The sequence below is a fragment of the Crocodylus siamensis genome, chromosome 2 (assembly GCF_052110815.1).
Source record: "Crocodylus siamensis isolate JL-2025a chromosome 2, ASM5211081v1, whole genome shotgun sequence".
Classification (NCBI taxonomy): Eukaryota; Metazoa; Chordata; order Crocodylia; family Crocodylidae; genus Crocodylus; species Crocodylus siamensis.
The window spans coordinates 174,455,057-174,476,964 of record NC_143396.1 but is presented as its reverse complement, the minus strand read 5'-3'; the positions used below and the strand labels follow the sequence as shown (position 1 = coordinate 174,476,964).

The window sequence follows — 21,908 nt, the reverse complement described above, 5'->3', positions numbered from 1 at the left end:
CAGATAGAAGGATGTTTCTCTTTTGCTCTGCCCCCTCTTGCTCCCCTGGACCAGGTTCTTCTACTGAAGGTATTGTGATATAACATCCCATAGCTTTCTTTCTGCCATTTGGGGAGCTGTTATGCTGAAATCTGGGGCGCACTTCTATAGACATGTCTTTAGTGTTATTTCCCATTACCTCAACTCCAGGCAGGAGTCCACCAATGCCAAATTGAAAGTGCTGGTAAAGAGAATGACAGTCTTCTGTCTCGAAATGACTTCTGAAACTTGTCTATTACCAAAAAAAAAAATTGTACTCTAGCAAAAATAATGTATTTGAATAATGTATACAATTAACGAGAGAAAAGTGGAACCCCCCCTCAACCCTTCCAGACTCGGATTTTAATCAGCATTCAGATGGATTTTAATTACTTATATTATTTTTCTATAAATGCTTTTAAAATAAAAACAAAGCCATGAAATTTGGTTCACCTCCCAAATTCTGGAGAGATTCTGTTAGTGATTAAAATGGTAGCTTATCGTTATTAATAGTTGAAATAAATATAACAATATAGTGTTACTCATTTGTTTTACTTGTTTCAGTATCCTGAAATCTGCTTTGATCCCATTCTTCTATAAACCTGTGGATTAACTTTTCCCTCAGAGAGGTCCCCAGTTTGGGACTGCCTTCTAGATCAGTGGTGCTCTATCTTTTGGTCCCTCAGACCTCTGCTTAGCCCTACCCCCAATAGCCCTGGACCCTGCATTGCTTCTGCCTTGCCCCATGCTCCAGGATTGGGCTCTGTACGCACTTGATCTAGTATTCAGGACCATGGCCTGCAAGACTCCCCATGGACCTATGGTGGGATGTGGCCACAGGCCACGGGTTAAGCAGTGCTGCTGTAGATTAAGTGAGGGTCCAAGTTTCTGTGAAAGAAGGTCGTTTAGTCATCAGTACCTGTTTGCTATCCCAGTTTATGTGGATATTTACATGCAGAGGATATTCTCCAAATCTGCATGTTCATATTTTTTAGACTCGGACTACTGTTATGACACTAACAATTACAGACATATTTGCCCAAGTCTCCATGGGCGCATCTACACGTGCAATTAATGTGATGCAATAAACTCTGGCACAGTTCATGCAGGTGTTTATTGCTCCCAGGTGCAGCATTTATACGTATGCCCAGGACCACAGCACATTGGAACAGGGCAGCACAGTATCAGCTGGCAGGGGACCCGGGAGGGGAGGGGGTGTCAGCCTGTCAGCTTGGAGCTGCTCCATCCTAGCTCAGCGTGCTGCGGAGGGACTAACTAAGACATGAGACTGCTACAGTGCAGGGCTAGCTGGCAGGAAGCCCCTGTACCCTTGTGCTCCAGCCAGTCTTGGTCACTGTTTACGTGTGCGTTGGGGAGGAGTAAATAACTCCACTGTAGGATAGTACTTGTGTCGGACATTACTATCCTATGGCAGAGTTAGTTATTTACTAGCACCACATGTGTAGAAGGTGACGTTTTACTGTGAAGCTAATTAGTCAACTCACAATAAAGCGCATGCCAGTGCCCCCTGTAAACTGAGGAAAATATCCATTTGCCACACAGTATGAATGGCTCCATGTTTGTGCTTGTTTTCCCCCAAAGCAGACTAAATATGTCCTGTTCTGAATAATGGAAAGCAGGCTGTAAGGTCCCTGCTGCACGCTGCTGTAATAAATTATTTGTGTCTTCTTCAGTGAAGCAGATACTTGCCTCATTCAGTCTTTAATGTTTAAGTACTCATAAACTCCTGTCTGTGTAAAGGGAACTGAAACTGGTTTTGTCAATTTTTTTTGTCCATCTTAGAGTAGTAACTATGATTGTCATCAGGGCCACTACTTAAATAGCACCAAGTAATATTTTAATAAAGTGCACACACTGAAACCACCTGTAACTTATTCTATTGCAAGGAGAGCCCTTTCACCAATAACTAGGGACTTATACAGCTTGTGATTGTGCGGATTTTGCAGAAATAGTGAAATCAGGTGATTTCTGTGAAATCCATGGGGTGGGGGAGGGAATCTTAGTAAAAATAAAATGCTGGCTCTCCAGTGGGAACTAGCAGTCCTCCTGGGTGCTGCAGCCTGCCAGAGGGAAGAGGGGAGGGGTGCTGCTGGCATGCAGATCTGTCAAAAAGATAGCTACCACCCCTGATCCTTGCTGCTGATTGGCTGGGAGGGCTATCTGTCATGTGGCTACACCCCTCTTCACCAATCAGCAATGAGGGGCAGGGCTGCATGATGGATGGACCTTAACCAATCAGCGGTGAGGGGGAGGGCCATCTGGACAGCCCTCTATACCAATCAGCATCAGGAGCAAGGCAACCAGGGCCCCTCAGCCAATCAGAGGTTTGGGGGGACACTGCAATAAGCCCTCAAAAATGGTGGCTAGCCCCATGATCTGCCCTAGAAACTGGCCAGCTGCCTCCAAGTTGAGTAGACCCCTACCAATAACAATTGAGAGAGAACATCAATACCTGCCAACGGGGTGTAGAGCCTTGACCTGGATATTTCTTGCTGCAGTGTTAGTCAGCTTCCCATCTGATGCCTGCAAAGCTAGTTTTCTTAGAGGTCAAGCGTGTTGGTTTTCTGTAAAAAGGTAACCTTTTTTGGGAATAAACAGTGCGTTGCCTGCACACTCAGCATCATGCTGCTTGGAAAATAAAAACAATACTTGCACTGCGTGCAAAACTGTGGTTTTACAGCACAGTTGTTGCTAAGTACCTGCATCAGTAAAGAGAAATGCAGCTTTATGACAGGGTAAAATGTAATTTAAATCAGATTTTTTTTTCTTTATTCTAATAAAACTTGGATGCTATTGGGCTGAGTCTGAACTTGATGAGTGCCTGTAACTCATTTAATTTTGAAGGGAGGATGGCTCCACATGTCTCCATAAAATTCAGATGTTACCCTGCCTATGATGTTTTTTTGAAATCAGCTAAACTGTGTGTTTTTTTGCAAGTTTTAATTGTCCATTACTGCCAAGAATAGTATCTTGGAGGATCTTCTAAGCAGCACAGAAATGGAGCATGTGTTTGCATTTATAGTATTACATTCTAGAGGGTTAATTGTATGTATGAATTAACAGTTGTGCAGTGATTTATGCCTCCCGCCCCACCTCTTAAAGTTGTGGTGTTTTGTGGTGTCCTTGGACAAATAATATGAGTCAAGGCAGGTTTGTTTGTTTTTTTTTCTTGTGAAAGCTTCAGTTTAAGGGGCCTCAAAGAAATAGTAATTAAAATGTCAAGTGTTTGCTCATGGTTACCATATTAAGTGTGTAAATATAACATGCTAAACTAAAGCTTTATAAAGGAAGCAATATAATGTTGCAATCAGTACAGCACATTCTTGAAAGGATTTAGCCTCCTTAACAGACTCCAAGTAAAACATGAAACAAGTTGATTGTTTTCACATGTTCAGCATATAGAGTAAATAAAATGTATGCAGTAATTTTAAAGCCTCATTTGTCCAATCCTGAGAGAAATTAGATGCATGGTTATTGGATGCTTGGTGAGTTGGTGGCTCAAGTCTAGTTCCTGGCTGGCAAGTGTCCATATCACACAGCCCACCCACTCCCCATCACAATTAACCATCACAACAAAAAGGCCAAGAAATCTGAGTAGACCTCTAGAATGAATTCTCTTTTCCCTTCCTGAGGTGGTCTGTCAAGGACTAAGTTGAGCCATTTTGCAGATGATAGTAGTTGGTGAGGATGATTATTAATGGATTTGAGGTTTTTGTGTCAAGGGTTTTTTTTAAGCTAGAAAAAAGTCTAAATTCTGTTTTACCACTTTATGCCTCTGCATTTAACTTCTCTGGGACAATGGAATTAAATTGGCAGTTTCACTTTGCCTTTCTTACAGGATGTTTCAAGATTTGAGTTGTAAACAACTAATTCTGTTTACATCAAAATACACATTTAGTTCAAATTGCTAGATACTTAAATAGATTTCTTTTGCACAGCTGCTGTCATGTACTTCATGCTCCAGATTTTACTTTTGGTTCTTAAATTGGCAAAAAATGAGTTTTGAAAAGTTGTCATACTGATCCAGAGTAAGAATCACAGTGTGCTCATGAGGTGGTATCTGCTTTTTTGCAGTCATCTGACGATATTCTGGTCATGTGCTTTTTGCTCTTTCAGATAGCACTTCAAATAGAAAGTTGTCTTGGAGAGGGATTGTGTAATACCTCTGTGCAGACACCCGTGTTCACTTTTTCTGGAATTCAGTAACAGGATTTAAGGTGTTTTTTGTTTTGGGGATTAATTGTGTAAGACCGAAATGTGGGTCATAATAATGTTTTTGTTTAAAGAAGTCTTTCATCTTAAATATGTGGAAAGAACAGCTGGGCCCCTCTTGCATGTAAATGTGTGGGTTAAATTGCTTTCATAAGCCTCAGTTGTAATCCAAGAAGGTAGATCATAATCATAGAAGGTCTGGTTCTATGTTTTGCTATTATAGTACATACCTGGGGGGAGGGAGGGTGTGATTTTTTTTTTTTTTTTTTTTTTTTTAATGGACACGGTCAGTCCCTAGAGATCATTCACATTTCTTTTCTAATATGCTCCAGGACTTTGTTTAAAAGAAAAAAACCCTGCAGTTTGTTAATTGCTCATGACTTACAAATAACTGGCAAGTTGACAGGTTGAAACAATTTGAGCAAGGCCAAGGATCTGTAGTCTCATACAATTTTCCTGTTTGTACAAATAATAATCAACATGCATGTGCTGTGGAGGTCAGAGTAGGCACCAAATTGAGGCCACTGCAACTTGAACTAAAATTTCTGTTAATTTTATGCAGTAGAATTTTTTCTTTGTATAGCGCATTTGGGAGGTTGATTCCAGCTGTCAGAAGGTAATGGCACATAACATGTCAGGTGGTACTTTGCAATAGCAGGAGAACCATTGTCCTTCTTCCCCTGCTCCCACTTTGGGTTAATCTGTATTGACTATATTCTCAATGACTGGAAGTTTTTAAGAGCAGGTCAGACAAACATTTGGCTGGGATGGTTTAGACAGGGATGATCTTAAGCAATCTCTTGAGGTCCCTTCCACTCCCTTTTGTTCCCTCTCTTTGATTCTTTTCTGCCTTTTTAATTTTCCTGTGCACCTCCAGTAGGTTCAGTATACACTTCTTTTCTGAAACTGCTGTCTAGATTTGCTGTGGCTTGCAATATTGTGTTCAGTTATTTTTAATTTTTTTTTAAATGTGGCATTGTCCAAAATGTACTGCACATTTCTCAGACAGAAAGGGAGACATGTTCTCTGTTTTAAGAAGCTTGCACTCCATGGCTGTCTTCAGTGCTGAAAGAGGTGCTGTTATACTGATATAGCCATCTTGGTATTAAAATATTTTAAGTTATGGCAAGTTAACTTTAGTGCAGCTAGTAAAAGTTAGTATTATAGCTGCCCCCTCAGGTTTATCATAACCAGCTACATTGTGGTAAAACTTGCCCTGTGTCCTCTAGGACAGTGTTTCTGAACCTGTGGGTTGCAACCCAAAAGTGGTTCACAAAAATATATGAAAGTGTCACGAGCAAACTTTAAAAATGAATCAACAAACTTTACAAATGTATTCTCCTTTAAAGGAGCAAACCATGTCTTTTCCCCGGGCTGGCAGAGTTCCAGCTTTCAAGGGGCTGTTTGGGGGCCCCCATGCTGCACATGCATGCTCCCTGCCCCACACACTGGGGGGCTGGGGCCTGGGGATGGGGGAGCAGCGGCTCCGGAATGAGGGGCATTGGGTCAGGCCTGGCCATCACTGATTACGGATGGGTCCTGGTACAAAAAAGGTTGAGAACCATTGCTCTAGGAGATGTAATAATTATTACATTAATCATATCTCTCCTAACAATAAAAACCTGGTATAACAGGGACACAGGCCAAGGATGAAGGAAAGAGACATGCCATGCAAACTGGACTGAATTAAGCAATAACTTGCCTGCATTATCTTTGCGTTTTTTAAACTTAAACACAAATCCACCTTTTTCCATTTTAGCTGTCTTTTTCTCTGAGACCGCTTTCCTGTATAATATTTCATACTTTTGTATTCTACTTTCTATGTAGATATGCAACAAGATATGGAACAGAGTCTTGGTTAGATGCCTGAAAGCTGGAATAGGATCTAGCCCTAAATGTATTAAGTCTGGAACCTACTTTGTAACTTTCAACAGCTCTTTCATATGGCAAAGGCGGATGGGTGTGTTAGGATATAACAATAGTAGGCTTGGCTGTTTGTACAGGTGGAGCTTGTAGACATAAGAAATCCTTGTTTGTCAGAGCAAACCTGAAAGAGCAGGATAATAGGTTTTCTTACTCCTGTTCATCTCTGAAGGAAGCTTTGCAGCATCTGAAGTTTACAGATGTGTCCATTCTAATCTCTTTCATTTATTGTGAAGTGCTTCTGTGTTTCCTGTACATAAGACTATTTGACAGCAATGTGATTGTTTGTCCTGTTTACAAAACTAACTTTTTATGCAAAGAATATGTAAACAGTAGTCAACGAAAAGGTTTCAAGAAATGAATTAAAAACCCAGTTATAATTTTTACGTATAAAATCTCAAACTTACAATTTTTATTTGGGAGATTTTGTTTTGGCAGTTGTCATGCATAAAGTGTTAAAACTCAGGTTGCATACAGTTCTTCTGATAACACCCTCCTACCCCCTGGCATGTTTATTAAGCCAACACCCTACTCCCTGCCAGGGCACAACATGCAACTTGGCTGAGCTTCTAACCTAAACAAAACTGTGCTTGTGTAGTGTGCTTGCATGTCGTGTTCGCATATGGGGTGGATAAATATCTTGACTTATGTTGCATGTAGTATGTGTGTGTGTGTGTGTGTGTGACACCAGCAAGATCCAGTGCAGTTATCCTTGTGAGCAATTGACTCCACAACCTGTAGCTATTGGCAGAGTGATAGGTGCTGGGACTGCTAGGAGACTTGTTGTTAGCTTTATGTGGAGGGCTACACAGGGTCTTGTGATTAAGGCAACAACTGACTTGGGAGCTTTGGATTCATTTCCCAGCCCTGCCAGAGACTCCTTTTGCAACCTTTCAGAAATGGTTAAATCAATTCACCATCTGTAGAATGAAAATAATACTTCTTTTGTCTCATTTCTTGAACTTGTACATTCTTTTGATTAGAGACTCTGAGTACTTGTCTGCATATGTCAGATGTATTGATTTCAGCTGGGGTGTATAGGTGCTTGTATAATACAAAAAGGGGATGCAAATGTGCTTTATCAGCATCTTCCACAATAAATATCTCACATATTTGTACATTTCCCTTCCTCTTTTGGTGTCTTGGCTGCTAGATGAGGTTTCTCTCTCTTTCAGACCAAAACCTTGTGTCCCCCGGTTGTAAATGTGCATCTTCTGCCACTTTATCTCTACTCTGGCCTTTGCACAGCTGCTCTTTGCTTAAAGTCATAGTTATGTTTTTGAAAAATGCGACTAAGTGAAACGATGTTAAGCAATCCAGTTACGTCACAGTAGTTACTTACTAGCAGATGGCAGCCAAACAGCGTTATAACCAAACATCGCGGAACTTTAAACAAGTATGTTCTCTAATAGATCAGTGACGTAATCATGAAAACGTTAACCAGGATGGGGTTAAGTGGGGAGTACCTGTATCTGGATTCCTTCTCCCCCTTCCCCTCTAGTCTGCTTTACCTACTATTCTGTTTTACCAGCAGCACCATGAAATAGAGCCCTGTTGCAGTAGTGAATTGACAAGCATCATGTCTGGATACCAGCACTGAAACTGATTGGGGGCTTTGTCACTTGCTATTTCTGCTTGGGAGCACTATAAAAGCAGGCCTTGAGAGAGGCTGGATCCAATAATATTTTTATTTTGACACATATTTCCCAATAAAATGGTCTTCGAACTAAAACTATCCTTGAAAATTAGTTTGAAGCAAAAAAAAAAAAAAAGACAGAACTGTTTGTTTGTTTTTTTGCTTTTTCTTGTCCATCACTCCCACCACCATTTCTGGAACTGATACCAATCTGGACCCCCACAATGTTTGTCTTCATTCAGATATTTGCCATTTTCGATGCCACATGAGTTGTCCACGATGAAGATATGTCTACAGAGTTGAAAAGATAAGATTATTTGTGCAGCCACAAAGGGCTAGAAACAAACTCTCCCATGGAACTTGCGGTGTCTCTACTTACAAATGAACAGAAACTGCTAAAATACCCTTTTGCATGGTATTGTAGCTAGACCCAGCCAAAGTAGGGATGTGCAAAGGTGACCTTAAAAATAGGAATGGAAAAAACAAACAAACCTCACTGCCGCCTGGATATTTTCTCAGGTACTGTTCCAGGGAGTACAACCCCCCCAGCTTCACTGCTATCTGAATATGGAAGGTACAGTCCCCCCTCTTTGGAATGTTAACCTTGCAAAGAATGCAAAGACTTATCCTGCTGCACAAAGACTGCATTTAAAAAATGCAGGTGAAGGGGTTAATCAAACTTTCTTGAACACCCAAAGATTTGGTTTGTGTTTTAGGCCAAGGTTCAGGTCAATTTTTATTTATCCATGCGGAAAGTTAAAACTCTGCAGCGTCTCTTTTTGCAGATTCCAGATACTGAAAGAAAGCAAGAGCTAGAATCAAAGCAAAGCTAAGCAATTTTCTATTTTTCTATTATACTTCTTATTTTTATTCTTTTTTGGTTTGGCTGATAGCTGCTTAGCCAATAATAGTAGATTACATAGTGGTACAGATTCCAAATTTTTAATGGATAAAATAGTGTTTCTACAGCAACTGGAAAATTTGGCTAGTAGAATTTCTCTAGGATTTGAGCAAATAAAAACTTGACAAAGGTAGGCTTGTTTCTGATCTGCATTGTTTCCAGTTCCAGATGTTCTGTTCTGCTGACTCCAGAGGACACGGCTGAATTTTAGAAAAGCTGGAAAGAGACATTCCACTTCCATCTGTATTAAATATGAAACATGGACTCAAAAATCTTATGTTTCTGAAATGCAATGAACTGTTCAGATAATACATGGGTTAGAATTAACTTATCTGGTGGCAATAATCCATTGGGAGAGAAGAAATATTAGTTGTGGCAGATTCAAATGCCGCTCTCTAGTTTTCCCTCTTGTGTATTGTAATAATGATGCATTTTCTAGCCAGCTTGTTAGAAAGGAAACTCCTGTGTTAGACTGTTCTAAGGGTTCAATCAATTAATCTCACAGCATGTGTCAGTGAATAAGTACCATGAGCAAGGAGGGAGTCCAGAGGAACGTGTGATGTAATGTTGGGGACACATTTTGTGAACTTGATACAAGACTTGGCACTGAATTTTTAGTCCTGCTGCAAGGTTGTTGGAGATATTCAGCAGCTGTAGAAAATAATTCTATTTGTATGCTGGGTAATTTTAATTTTTATCAGGTACAGCAATGATTCTCAACTTTTTTGATTCAGTGCACCTCCTCCATATGTTTTCTGGATTTAGTGGCAGCCTGGCTGAGAACCACCGTTGTGCTGCCTTGGCTTACTTCAGTGTTTATTTGGGGTGTTGCTATGGTGGCCAGTTGAAAGTGGCCTGAGCACTAGGGGTGTGCAAAATGGGCCGAATTAGAATCAGATTCAGCCTGAATTGGGGACAGTGATTCAATTAGTTGATTTGGATCACTGTCTCCAATTCAATTCAGCCAAATCTGAATCTGAAGATTCAGTGCTGATTCGGAGAATCAGAGATTTGGTCATAGAGGTATATAGAAAGGACATTTAAAGTTGTGTCCATGTCCGAATTGTTGAATCTTTTTGAATCTCTCCAAATCAATTCTGAGGGTTCCGATTCGATTCGGAGAGATTAAAGGGTCTCCTGATTTGATTTGGATTCAGGGGTTCAGCCACCGAATCAGGCTGAATCTCTGCCAAATCAAATTGATGACCAAAGCTTTGCACAGCCCTACTGCGCACGTTGTGAAGCCAGATCAGGAAGCAACTATGGCAGGAGCAGGCAGTCCTGCTTGCATAAAGTTTATCAGCCACTACTCAGTCAGGCTCCACGCAGGATGCAGGGGATACCTTTCTCCAGTGTGATGGTGCCATGGCACTCTTGAAAGGGTCTTGTGGCACCCCAGTTGAAAACCACTGAGCTAACATAGCTTTTCAAAGTTTATTTTTCCTGTTCGTTTTCAAATACTCATGGTGTATAAGTCTGGCATATCTAAAAGGCAGAAGCAAACACGTATGATGTCTATTTCCCAGATGTCATGTTGGGGGCGGGGGCAATTAAACAGGGACATTCAGTTAAGCTAGTCTCTAATGTCAGTGGTATAAATGAAAAGGCAACACTATTTAATCTCTCCCCTAATGTAGAGAATTAATGCAGTAACCTATTCCCAGCTTTGTAAACCTTTCTTCCTTGTTGGAGATAATTCTGTGGTAGCCAAGAACTTTGATTAAACTAAATTCATTCCATATGACTCCTTTATCTTTCTCTCTCTCTCTAGGGTCAGTAGTGTTTGTCCTGCTGGAACTACATGAAGGGAGATTCTCTACTCTCTTTCATTATTCCATAAATCCAACTGTTTTTTAAATATTTTAGAGGCAGAGACAGCAGAGGTTTCTGGTAGCTCTACTCACTCCATCCCAGTGAATCTGTGCTAATTTTGGCTTGATGATGGAGCAGTGTATTCATGATTTCAGCAGGTTGTTTTTTTTTGTTTACTTGTTAATCAGAAAATTCCTTGCAGTCTAAGTAAAAATAATTTTACTAATTGATTTCAGGTTAAGCTGGTCGTGGCATGTTTCAGATTATGTACCCAGAAAAGGGACCTCTTCCAAGATTACTTTGAGCCTGTGTTCCATACACAGAAAAAGGAAGGAACTGTTGTAACTATTTTCACAAGGTCCTATCTTGGCCTTTCTAAAACATGGTGAGGTAGAAACTGATCATGTGCATATTTGTTCTGATACAGCTGAAGGAAAGTGGAAATTGCCATAGTGAAACAGACCCCTTGTCAGCTATCTTGTTCCGGGCTGCAGTCCAAAATCTATGCTTCAGTTTAAAGCTATTTAATCATTTTTCCTCATTGGCAAATATTTTAGCCTTTGGAAGACCTCAGTGAAATATTATTTAAATCAAAATCTAAATCAAAATCAGTTTTAGGGCAAAAGTAGCCATCTAAAGTATTTTCTCCAAGTTTGAAATTATGTATGCTAATTATTGGTAACATAATATGTGGCAGGCGTGGCATTCTACTGAATAGGTTAGCCAAGAGATGGCCTAATGCTTATCATGTATAAGCATGTTGATAAATTAGCGCTATGCACGCAGTCAATTGGGGGTAAAACTTTTATGGATTTAAGGGAAGTCACTGAAGTCTAATCTCCTAGAATCTAATATGCTCCCTTATGACTTAGATCAGGTCTCTCTTGCAAGGTAAGTCTGTGTTATAATTATGCCACTGCAAACTCAAGTTTTACCTACATATAGAATCCCTGAATGTCACATCTGGTCCTTCTAGCTTGAGTTGGCTGGTTAGAGGAGGAATTGGAGACTAACATTTGAATCAGTACAACTCGTCAGCTGGTGACAAGGGCCGTTTTACAGTGTAGCATCACTTGAGTGCCACCTATCTCTCACTGCCTTGCCATAAACTCACTTGTGTGGCCTCAGATCACTGGGGAAGAAAATGCTGGAAATTTCCAGTGTTTTCCACCTATATAATGCCAGTGTTGCCCAGGAGCTGAACATCTATCTGAATGGTTGGACGCTGAGGCATGAAGCCTACCATGATGCTAGACGAGACACTTGAGCTATCACGTATACTTGAAAAAGACAGCAAATAAAAGTTAAAACATGCAACAACCTCATAGTTTCATAGTTTCTAGGGTTGGAAGGGACCTGAGCAGATCATCAAGTCCGACCCCCTGCCATGGCAGGAAAGAGTACTGGGGTCAAACGACCCCAGCAAGGTGTTCATCTAGCCTCCTCTTAAAGACCCCCAGGGTAGGAGCCAGCACTACTTCTCTTGGAAGTTGGTTCCAGATCCTGGCTGCCCTGACCATGAAGTAGTGCCTCCTGATATCTAGCCTGAATCTACCCTCTGCCGGCTTGTGACCGTTATTCCTGGTCACTCCTGGCAGTGCTCGGGGGAGCAGTGACTCTCCCAATGCCTGCTGGTCCCCTCTGACTAGTTTGTAACAGGCCACTAGGTCCCCCTTTAGCCTTCTCCTGTGGAGGCTGAATAGGTTTGGGTCCCATAGCCTCTCCTCGTAGGGCCTTCCCTGCTGCCCCCCAATCATGTGAGTAGCCGTCCTCTGGACCCTCTCCATGTTGTCCACATCCCTCTTGAAGTGCAGCTCCCAGAACTGGACGCAGTACTCCAGCTGCGGCCTGACCAGTGCCGCATAGAGGGGGACCTGCTTGAGCTGCATCTGTGGATGCATGACAGATTGCAGTTGGCCTTCCTGACTACATCCCCACACTGCTGGCCCATGTTCATCTTGGCATCAGTGATGACTCCAAGATCCTTTTCTGCCTCTGTACTGACGAAAAGGGAGTTCTGCAGTCTGTAGGTATGGTGCTGATTGTTCCTCCCCAGGTGCAGCACCTTGCACTTGTCAGTGTTGAATCCCATCCTATTCTCATCCGCCCACCCCTGTAACCTGTCTAGGTCTGATTGCAGCCTATTTCTCCCACCTAGCGTGCACACATCCCCCCACAACTTAGTGTCGTCAGCAAATTTGAACAGGGTGCCATTTATCCCTTCGTCCAAATCACTGATGAAGATGTTGAACAGTGCGGGCCCGAGGACCGAGTCCTGTGGAACCCCACTGCCCACATCCCTCCAGGTCAAAAATGACCCATCCACCACCACTCTCTGGGTGCAGGCCTCCAGCCAGTTGGCGACCCATTTGACTGTGTGGGTGTTGGCACCACAGTCCCCCAGTTTCTTAAAGCCATCTCAGAACCAGAAATATACCAAATTATTTTCTAAAAATTGAACATCTAAAACATCAATTAATTTTATTTCAAAAAACATTTTTGTCCTGATTTATATGTGTGTACATAGAGGTGATTGCACAGTAGCTCAAAATGAGTCTTACTCCTGTATATTGTGGAGGTAGGGTGGAGAGCATTGGGGGTAGGTATAGGGTTGTGAGGGGCTGTAAGTGTGTGGGTATGTGGGGTGTGCAGGAGGGTATAGTTGTGTGTGAGGGAGGTTTTGTGGGGTGGATAGGTGTGGGTTTGGGGGGAGCCCTGTGGTGCAGTAGTGGCCAGTGGGTTAGCAGGGAAGTGCTGAAAGGGATGACGGGACAGGGGGTGGGGTGGTGGTGGGGTGACAGTAAGCAGGCACGCGGAGCTCAGCAACACTTGGGCAGGAGCATGGGGTCTGCACCGGTGTCCTGGGGCCAGAGTGGGCAGGGCCCAAAGTAGGGTGTCAGGAGCGCGGGACTAGACCAGCAGGGCTCTATGGAGCTGCGCCAGCACAGAGAGAGGGGAAGTCAGCCTGGTTCCAGAGCCCCTGCCAGCCTGGCCCCATGCTTCTGCTGCCCCACTCTGGGCCCTGCCAGTGCTGGCCCTGGGACGCTGGCACACTCCTGCCCAGCTTTTGCTGCATGCCATGCACTCGCTCACTGGCATTCCACCCCCCACCTGTGGCTGCTTTCACTACTTCCCTGCCCGCCTGCTGGCCACTCCTGCACCATGTGGCTCTTGGCTGCATGGCTAGACCACAGGACTCAGCAGGAACTGCCCCGCCCCGCCCCAGCCCAGCCAAGCCCAGCCCAGCCCCAAGGACTGAGGCAAATCCTGCAGCCCTGCCTTGCCTACCCCCACTCCAATTTGAATTTTCCTCTGGTGCAGGGAGGCAGGAGAAGTCCCAGGATCCCAGGCCAGAAGACTCTGCTAGGCAGAGGCTTCTGGGGGTGGGGGGGAGGTGCATCGGGCTACTGGGTCCTACCAGCTCCCCCTGGGTTCTACTGCTCGTGGCTCCTGTCATCTTTGACAGGCAGCCAGGAGCAGATGCATATTCATTTTCTAAATATTTAAGGGACTCCACAGGCTAGATAGAATGGTCTAGTGGGCTGGATGCAGCCCGCAGGCTGTATTTTGCCTGCCCCTCTGACTTCAGCCTGCCACACTGTCAGTGGACCTTGCTGAATAGGTTCTGGACAGGGCAAGGTCTGTGCACAGCCAGCCTCTACTGCTGCAGCCTTCATGACAGCCCAGACTGTAGCTGTGGCAAAAAACACACCATATCGCATATTGTCAATAAGTGCCCGCTGACTAAGTTCAGCGATGGACTACAGGAGCTGCACATGGCCACTGAGGATGCTGTCACATGGCTCAGTGATTATGCACACACTGACTGACTGACCAGGAAAAAGTATAGAATAGCTCAGTTTATTGAAGCACTAACAACCATGGGTTAGACTCCAAGAGATCTTAATGCTAAATGTGAGTCAGTGCTGTGCCAGTATCTGTAACCAGTTGAAAGTAGATTCTCAGTATATCTTTTCTCACTTCCTGCAAATTCTTCCTTCCTGGAAACAAGGAAAGCTTACTGCTAACTTTGGATTGAATTAGGTGTGTGTTTAGTTCTTTGCAGGGTGCTCTTGCAAATGAATCCTGGAAGAGGCTGTTATGTTCATCTGAATGCAGCCATAAGTAAAGTGACTCAAGCCACAGGTGTGAGTAAGAATGCTCTCTAGCATTGAATATATTTGGAACATAAAGTAAAGCAGGGGTGGGAAAAATATGCCCATAGGCCAGATGTGGCCTGCCAAGGGATTTTATTTAGCCCATGGCAGGTCCGTTGGCTCTGCCCAGCTCAGGCACAGGGGGCAGCTCAGGCTGTGGCACATGCTGCCAGTCCTGCTGCCCCCAAGAGTGTGGTGGGACTTGGGTGTTGCAGTAGCTAGGCTTCCTTCCCAGCTGTCCCTGCAGCAGCAGCTCCTTCCAGTTGCTGCTTTTGGTTTCCGCTGCTGCTGCTGAACCTGGCCCCGCTGCCTGGGCAGCCCAGCCCATCCTTCCCATACCCACTGCCACAAGTGCCTGCTGGAATGGGCAGGTGGGGTCTCCATGGAGACAAGCCTGGGACCCACGTGAGCAGGCCACACTCCTCATGGTAGCTGGGATGGAGCCACAGGCAGGTAGGGAGCAACATGCAGGGGTGGGGTGGGCTGGGCTGGGCCGGGCTGGGGCTGAGATTGGGATAGTGGGGCAGTGATGGTGTGGGGCTGGGATCCAGAGCAGAGCCACAATCCACTGCCTGCATGTCTCTTCAACAGGCACCTGTTCCGTTGGCAGGGGTGTGCAGGGAGCAGATCATGGTTCTTCCTCAGGCCCCAGCCCTGGACTGTCACCACTGTGTGATCCCGATCCCAGCCCTGCTTGCCTGTCCTACTCTTGGATGTTGCTGTCTTCCTAGATTGTTTGGTGGTGACAGTGCAGGGCCTGGTCCTAGGACAGAGCCATGTAGGGAGTTTTGGTGAGCTGTTGCAAACTGGGCTGGGTGGGAGTGGGGTGCTGACCCAGCCCACAACAGCTCACCAAAACTCCCTAAGTGGACCTCCAACCCACATAATTGTCCACCCTTGAAGTAAAGGTATGAATTAGTTGCTATCAGTAAATTCAACAAAACAAAAATTTAGCTTAGATTGTAGTGAGCATATTCACATATCTCACAGGGCCCATTGCAGGTTTGCACAATAATGTTCTAAAGACGAAATACCTTACAAGCAAAAGGAACATTTAAAGAAAGTGCTGCTTACCTGCTCCTGTGCTCCTTATTTATTTGAAGTATTGAACACAAGGGCAGTTCTGGAAAACACTTTCTCTCTTCAGTGTCACTGTTTAACAAGGAAGGATCTCTTCATATTAATCCATGTAGGCGATGTGGAGCAGAGTGCAGATTGTATGCACTGTATATTTACTTAAAAACTGAGTCTTGGGAAGGGTGGGGAGGGAGAAGCACACACGCCTGGGATTCAGTCCCAAAATGTCTCCTTTGCTTTTTTTGAAAACATTTGGCTCTAGTTTAAAAACCAAACTCAGCCCCCAGTTTGGCAGCTAGATGGTGGGCAGGAGATAGAAAGAATTGGGGACCCAACCATTAGCTACATTGGAACTAGTCAGAAATGTTGTGTCCACGTGCGTACCCCTATTTTCTGTACGGATCATGGTGACAGTCTATTCCCAGGGCTATGTTGATATTGATATCATTAAGTTTAAACCTACATGGTATTATCTTACCTCAAATCCCAGTAAATTCAGTGGAGATTGAGGGTGCCTGTAATGTGATGTGTAGACAAGGAAAAAGTCTAGACACACTGAGAATTTTGAGTGACTCTGAAAGTTCAAATGGAGGTTAGGTTTGGAAATAAGCAGTTGCCAAGGATGAGGATACCTAGGGGTGAGAGACAAGACCCAAGGCAGCATGGTCTAGCTTAGTGGGGGACAACCTTTTTGTCAGGCATGACCCAAGGTAAATCTTGCATCCTCTCAAAGTGCTACTCCAATCATCTTTCCTTGCCTGATCTACTGTTCTGCTTTCTGTTACCTGGCCTGTCTGCCACTGTGTTCCCTACTGTCTCCCTGATCTCTTGTGTGTCACACACAAAGGCTCCCTGTGCCACTTGTGGCCAACCCATGGCATGTATGCCATTTGTGGTCTAGCAGATGAGAATTGAGCCTGGAATTTGGAGCTGTTCAGTCTTCATCTCTGTCACTGACCTGAGGTGAGACCTTAAGTCACCTTGCTTCTGTAGCCTCTGTCGTCTTTGTACCCTTCTTTATTTAAGAAGTACATTCTCAAAAATGGGTTTTCTGTCTTGTGTGTTTACTCTGCCTCACCAGCAGGGCCCCAATATTGCCGAGTCCTCTGGGTGCTAGTTTTATAAAAATAAAAGCTGTTGGCACATTTCTCGGGGTTTGTTACCAAAAAGAGCAAATAAAAGCTGGCATTGAAAAGCAGTGACATTCTGTGCCCTATAAAGATATAAAGTTGTAAAAACAGAGAACTTAAAGGAGTGCCACAACTGCACAGGCAGTGCAGTACATAACATTGCCCCCTATCAAACAACATTTCAGTTTAGAACACAAGCTGTGCATAAATTGTTGATGCCCCTTAGCCACACGGTTAGAAAATATATTTTGATTCTTGTTTCAAAGGATGCTGCTTTGATGTTGTGGTATCTTATAAAATTTGATAGAGTATATTGCAGCTTTTCAAAACCTAAAGATTCAGGGCATAGAAGTGTAGACCTTCAAGGCTTCCTTTGTCTCAGATGCAGCACCCCACAGATATGCAAGATCCTTCACAGAGGAAATTTACTAAAGCATATATTTCATTTAAATCTTCTTTTAACAATAGGACTTTAAAGGCCTCATATTCTTATCCTTAAATGCATTTCCATCTAGTCCATGCCATGAAACAACTCTGTTATTTGCCCTTTAGGATTGGTTCTTTTCTCAGTTTTACTGTGAATTGTGATGTCAAAATATGGCCTCCAGAAACTTGAACTGTTCCTTTTAACTATGTGGTGGTAACATGGAGTTCCAATTCAAGAAGGAAGTACATTTCCTTCCTTCAAGCTGGGTAAAGTGGCATTCGAGGCAGCTTATATGGATGATCAGTGCTATTTGAAAGATTCAGTGCCTGCCAAGGGGGGGTTATATTTTCATGTGTGTCCAAATGCTTGCTGTGTCTGAGTTCTCTGTCATCTATAAGTTTCATTTGGTCTTCTGGCCTACCTATAGACAGAGAGGGGAGACTTTTGTATGGTGGTCTGCAGTGTGTTTGGAATATATAGCGAGAGCTCTTTGAGATAGGAGCCTTGGGGATATTTGGTGAAAAGGGCTTAGGGACACCTACATTGGCACCTGGCTGGGGGTCTTATGACCCCTCCTGCCCCCAGTACTCCTTCCTGCCCATAGCAGGGGGTCGGACTAGATGATCTGTCTAGGTCCCTTCTGACTCACTGATTGTATGATTGGACTGAGCCATTCCTAACTTAGGGTGCGTGTGTCACAAATTTCCTTCCCAAGTACTATTCCAGTCCCTTGCCATTGCCTGCTCTGACACTCTTCTCTCTGCTTCCTTCTCTGTGCTCCCTGCCTGATTTACTGCTCTGATTTCTGCTCCCTTCCCTATCTGCCACTGTGTTGCCTACCCCCCTCCCCAATCTGCTATGTGCCATACACACAGGCTGCCTGGGCCACTTCTGTTACACGTGCTGCAGGTTGGCCACACCTGGTCTGGTCCTTCAGATGTTTTATGCCTTTCTGGCTGCCTCCAAGCCAACTGTACTTGTTGTTTAGTTTAAGCAGTGATGGCTTGAATAAGTGGTTCCTTTTGAGCAGGATTATGGAGAGCTATAGCCCAGCAACTCAGGTTACTTCTAACTTTTCTGATGCACAGATTTGTTTTTAATAAATGTGAACTGGATGTTAGGAGTTCATCCCTGGGATCCAGATGATGTTGATTTTTTCAGGAACTGAGAAGTTTGGGGTGGGGGGGGAGGTTGGAAATTAGCCAGCTTGCTGAGGAAAGTAAATTTTAAAGATGATTTCCTAGCTCTGTGGTAAAGAAATCAGCGCTGAATTTGGTGAAGAATGTAAGATGAATAAGGATAATCTTTTGATTAAAAGTGAAGATAAATATGAGATGTTTATTGGACTCCAAGATAAGGATGGAGAGACAAAGCAAATGATAACATCACTAGGTTGCCTTCTACATGCATTCCAGCATCTCAACTGTGGAGGTAGTATGCTAAGGCAGTGTGGTCTGCATGGGATATATTTAGCCAGGCAGTTAAAGACCTCTGTCTAGGCTCGGATGTGGAAATTACATTCTAGAGCAGTGGTATTCAACCTTTTTCCCTGGGAGGCCAACTGGGCAGTGCCCCATCTGTATGTGGGCTGTATCCCACTGCTGGTCCTGATCTAGCACAAAGGTGAAGTGGGTTAGTGGGCACCATCTGGCCATGTGGAGGGGGTTGGGGAGCAGCCTAGCTGAAACCCAGGCCCAGAGGGGATGGGGGTGTGGCTTGGCTCAGCTCCACGGCCCAACCCCAACCTGCCCCTGTGCAGGGGGGAGGGGATGTGGCTGGGGCCGGCTCCATGACCCATCCCTGCAGGGGAAAGAGTGTGCATCTTGGTCCCAACTCAGCCTTATAGGGGAGAGGGGTTATGGGTATGGCCCGGTTCCATGGGGAAAGGGAGCATGGTTTGGCCCTGCAGGGAGGGGAATGTGGCCTACCTACAAACCAGCCTCACAGGGGGGAAGGGGACATGGCCCAGCCCCAATCCAGATGTAGGACATGGGGTGTGTCTATACTGCAACTGGCAGCATTGGGTTTGGGATTTGGGAATTTGGCAGGGGGAGGGTGACTGTATTAATGGCCACTGCTCCCCTGCCACCAAATTTCCTGTCCCATGGGGAGCCTTGTGGGCCACATGTGATGGCTCTGTGGGCTGAAGGTTGAGCACCCCTGCTGGAGATGGAACCTGGGGTTTTCAGTATAGCCAGAGAGCATCAGGAGTCAAAAGATGGTTGAAGTGTGATGGAAGCCTAAATTCTCTGAGTCCTTAGAAAAATCCTAGCTGGAGTCTACACTTAAACTCATTGTCAACATGGCAGCTGATTTATTATTTGCGTACGGGTCCTTAATTTTAAGACATTTTGGACCAGACTTTGAGAATTGTGGGGTGCCCAACACTGTTGAAAAATCAAACCACGTGGGCTTCAAGTTAGGGACCCAAAGTTAGCAACCAGTTCTGAAGATCTTGACCAGGTAGTAGTGTAAGAATGATGCTGTAGCCATGATGCTCCATAAATTATGCAGGAGGCAAGGACTGCTTAGGGTGATACCTTTTTGGGGGCCTACTATGTAGCAGAGATAGTTAGATAAGCTTTTGAATGCAAGACATTCTGCAACCTAATGAAGAATGCCTGGCATTCAAAATCTTGTTGATCTTGAGCGGAACATTTGTTAGTGTTTTAAGTTCTGAAGATAAATCGCTTTACTGTGAGATAGGTAAATTAAGTGCTGATGTTCACCCATACTTGCCCATAGTTTTTGAGAAACTGAGGTTTCTTCTCTCTCCTACCACTGATTGCAAACAGTTATGCAGCAACTGTTTCTTGCTGGACTTTATGCTTAGAGTTGGCAATTATATGTGGACCCTGGCACAAATGACTGGGCTTTTGGAGAGAGGCCTGTTGGCAATCTGTTGTTTTATTCCATTCATTAAAATGAATGAGGTGTTACCCCCAAAGGAGGCTTTGTTAATGCTCTATAAAATGCCCATGTAGGGGAGAGAGCTTTGGAAGAGGAAAAGAGTCCAAATAGTAAACTGAGACTGTGGAGGTGCTGTCTGTTCAGTATTAGTTAGTTTAGATGATTAGCTTGCTCTTGCTCTTGCAGTTTTCATAATTGATTGATGTGTACAGGTTGCACAATGCAAAAACCCAGTAATTACCAAGAGCCAGGTTGTGCAATTGCTCTTTCAAATGTTCTCTATTTAATAAAGTATACCAAATGAAAATGACTTTGTTCCCCAATGGATTGAATTGAAACTTGAAATGAAACTGCAAATAGAAGGTTTACTTTGTATCACTGCAACTTCACATAAGTGCTTCCAAATTCTTTTCTTTTTTGTAAGACATTAAAGCAGATCTTTAAATGTGGCCCATAGCCCGCTTGATGGTCTGTACAGAGCTGGCAGGTCGCATAATATTGGGTCTCCTTGTCTCCAGCTGTTAACCTGCATTGAAAGACAACTATATATAATGTGCTTTCCAGTCCTTCCCAAGTACCGCTCCAGTCCCTTTCCATTGCCTGATCTGCCACTCTTCTCTCTGCTTCCTTTTCTGTGCTCCCTGCCTGATTTACTGCTCTGATTTCTGCTCCCTTCCCTATCTGCCACTGTGTTGTCTGCCCCCCTCCCCAATCTGCTGTGTGCCATACACACAGGCTGCCTGTGCCACTTCTGTTACACGTGCTGCAGGTTGGCCATACCTGGTCTAGTCCTTCAGATGTTTTATGCCTTTCTGGCTGCCTCCAAGCCAACTGTATTTTGTCATTTAGTTTAAGCAGTGATGGCTTGAATAAGTGGTTCCTTTTGAGCAGGATTATGGAGAGCTATAGCTCAGCAATTCAGGTTACTTCTAACTTTTCTGATGCACAGATTTGTTTTTAATAAATGTGAACTGGATGTTAGGAGCACATCCCTGGGATCCAGATGATGATGATTCCTTCAGGAATTGAAAAGTTTCAGGGGGGGAATTGGTAAATAAGTGTAAGCAGTTTCTGTAGTTGCTGCAGAAATGTAAGTGAGATCACAAATGGATAGAGAATGACCCATATAGTTGTGAATGAAAGGGAAGTGTTTGTCTGATACTCTTAAGATGAAGTCTATAGGGAAAGGTTTGAGGAGCCCTGTTTTAAGGCAGTAGATGTCCTCAAAGAAGACATCCCTCAATCATCAGAATGGTATGCGAGGTACCTTCTCTGCCATGATAGCGCGCTGTTGATATATATAGTAGCATTTGGCAAAGCAAGTTAGTTACGCTTTCTCTTCTGATACCAGCAAGCTGCAACTTGAAGTGTTTAGCACAGGGGTGTCCAACCTTTTTTAATGTGGGGCCGGATCACAAACTTTTTATCACCCAGTGGGCTGGTGAGCCATATTCAAATACGTCACAGGAAGTAGTATCACATCAGGAAGTGATGTCATGTGACCTTTTGACCTGGTGCTGGAGAAGCCATGGGACCAGGCTGGGGTTAACCTGGGGCCCGCCTGGCCTGCCAGTGCCATGCCCAGGTTGACACGGTGCTGCAGGACCCGCCTGGGCAGAACCGGGTCAGCACCAGCCAGGAAAAGCAGCATGCAGCTGAAGCCGGCTTCCCATGTGCTGCTGGG

The 21,908-nt window shown here is 44.2% G+C and overlaps 1 protein-coding gene across 3 annotated transcripts in view; it reads left to right on the top strand.

Annotated features, from left to right (window-relative positions):
• Window positions 1-21,908, top strand: part of LRP5 (LDL receptor related protein 5) — a 264,354-nt gene that overhangs the window by 18,412 nt on the left and 224,034 nt on the right. The window lies entirely within an intron of this gene.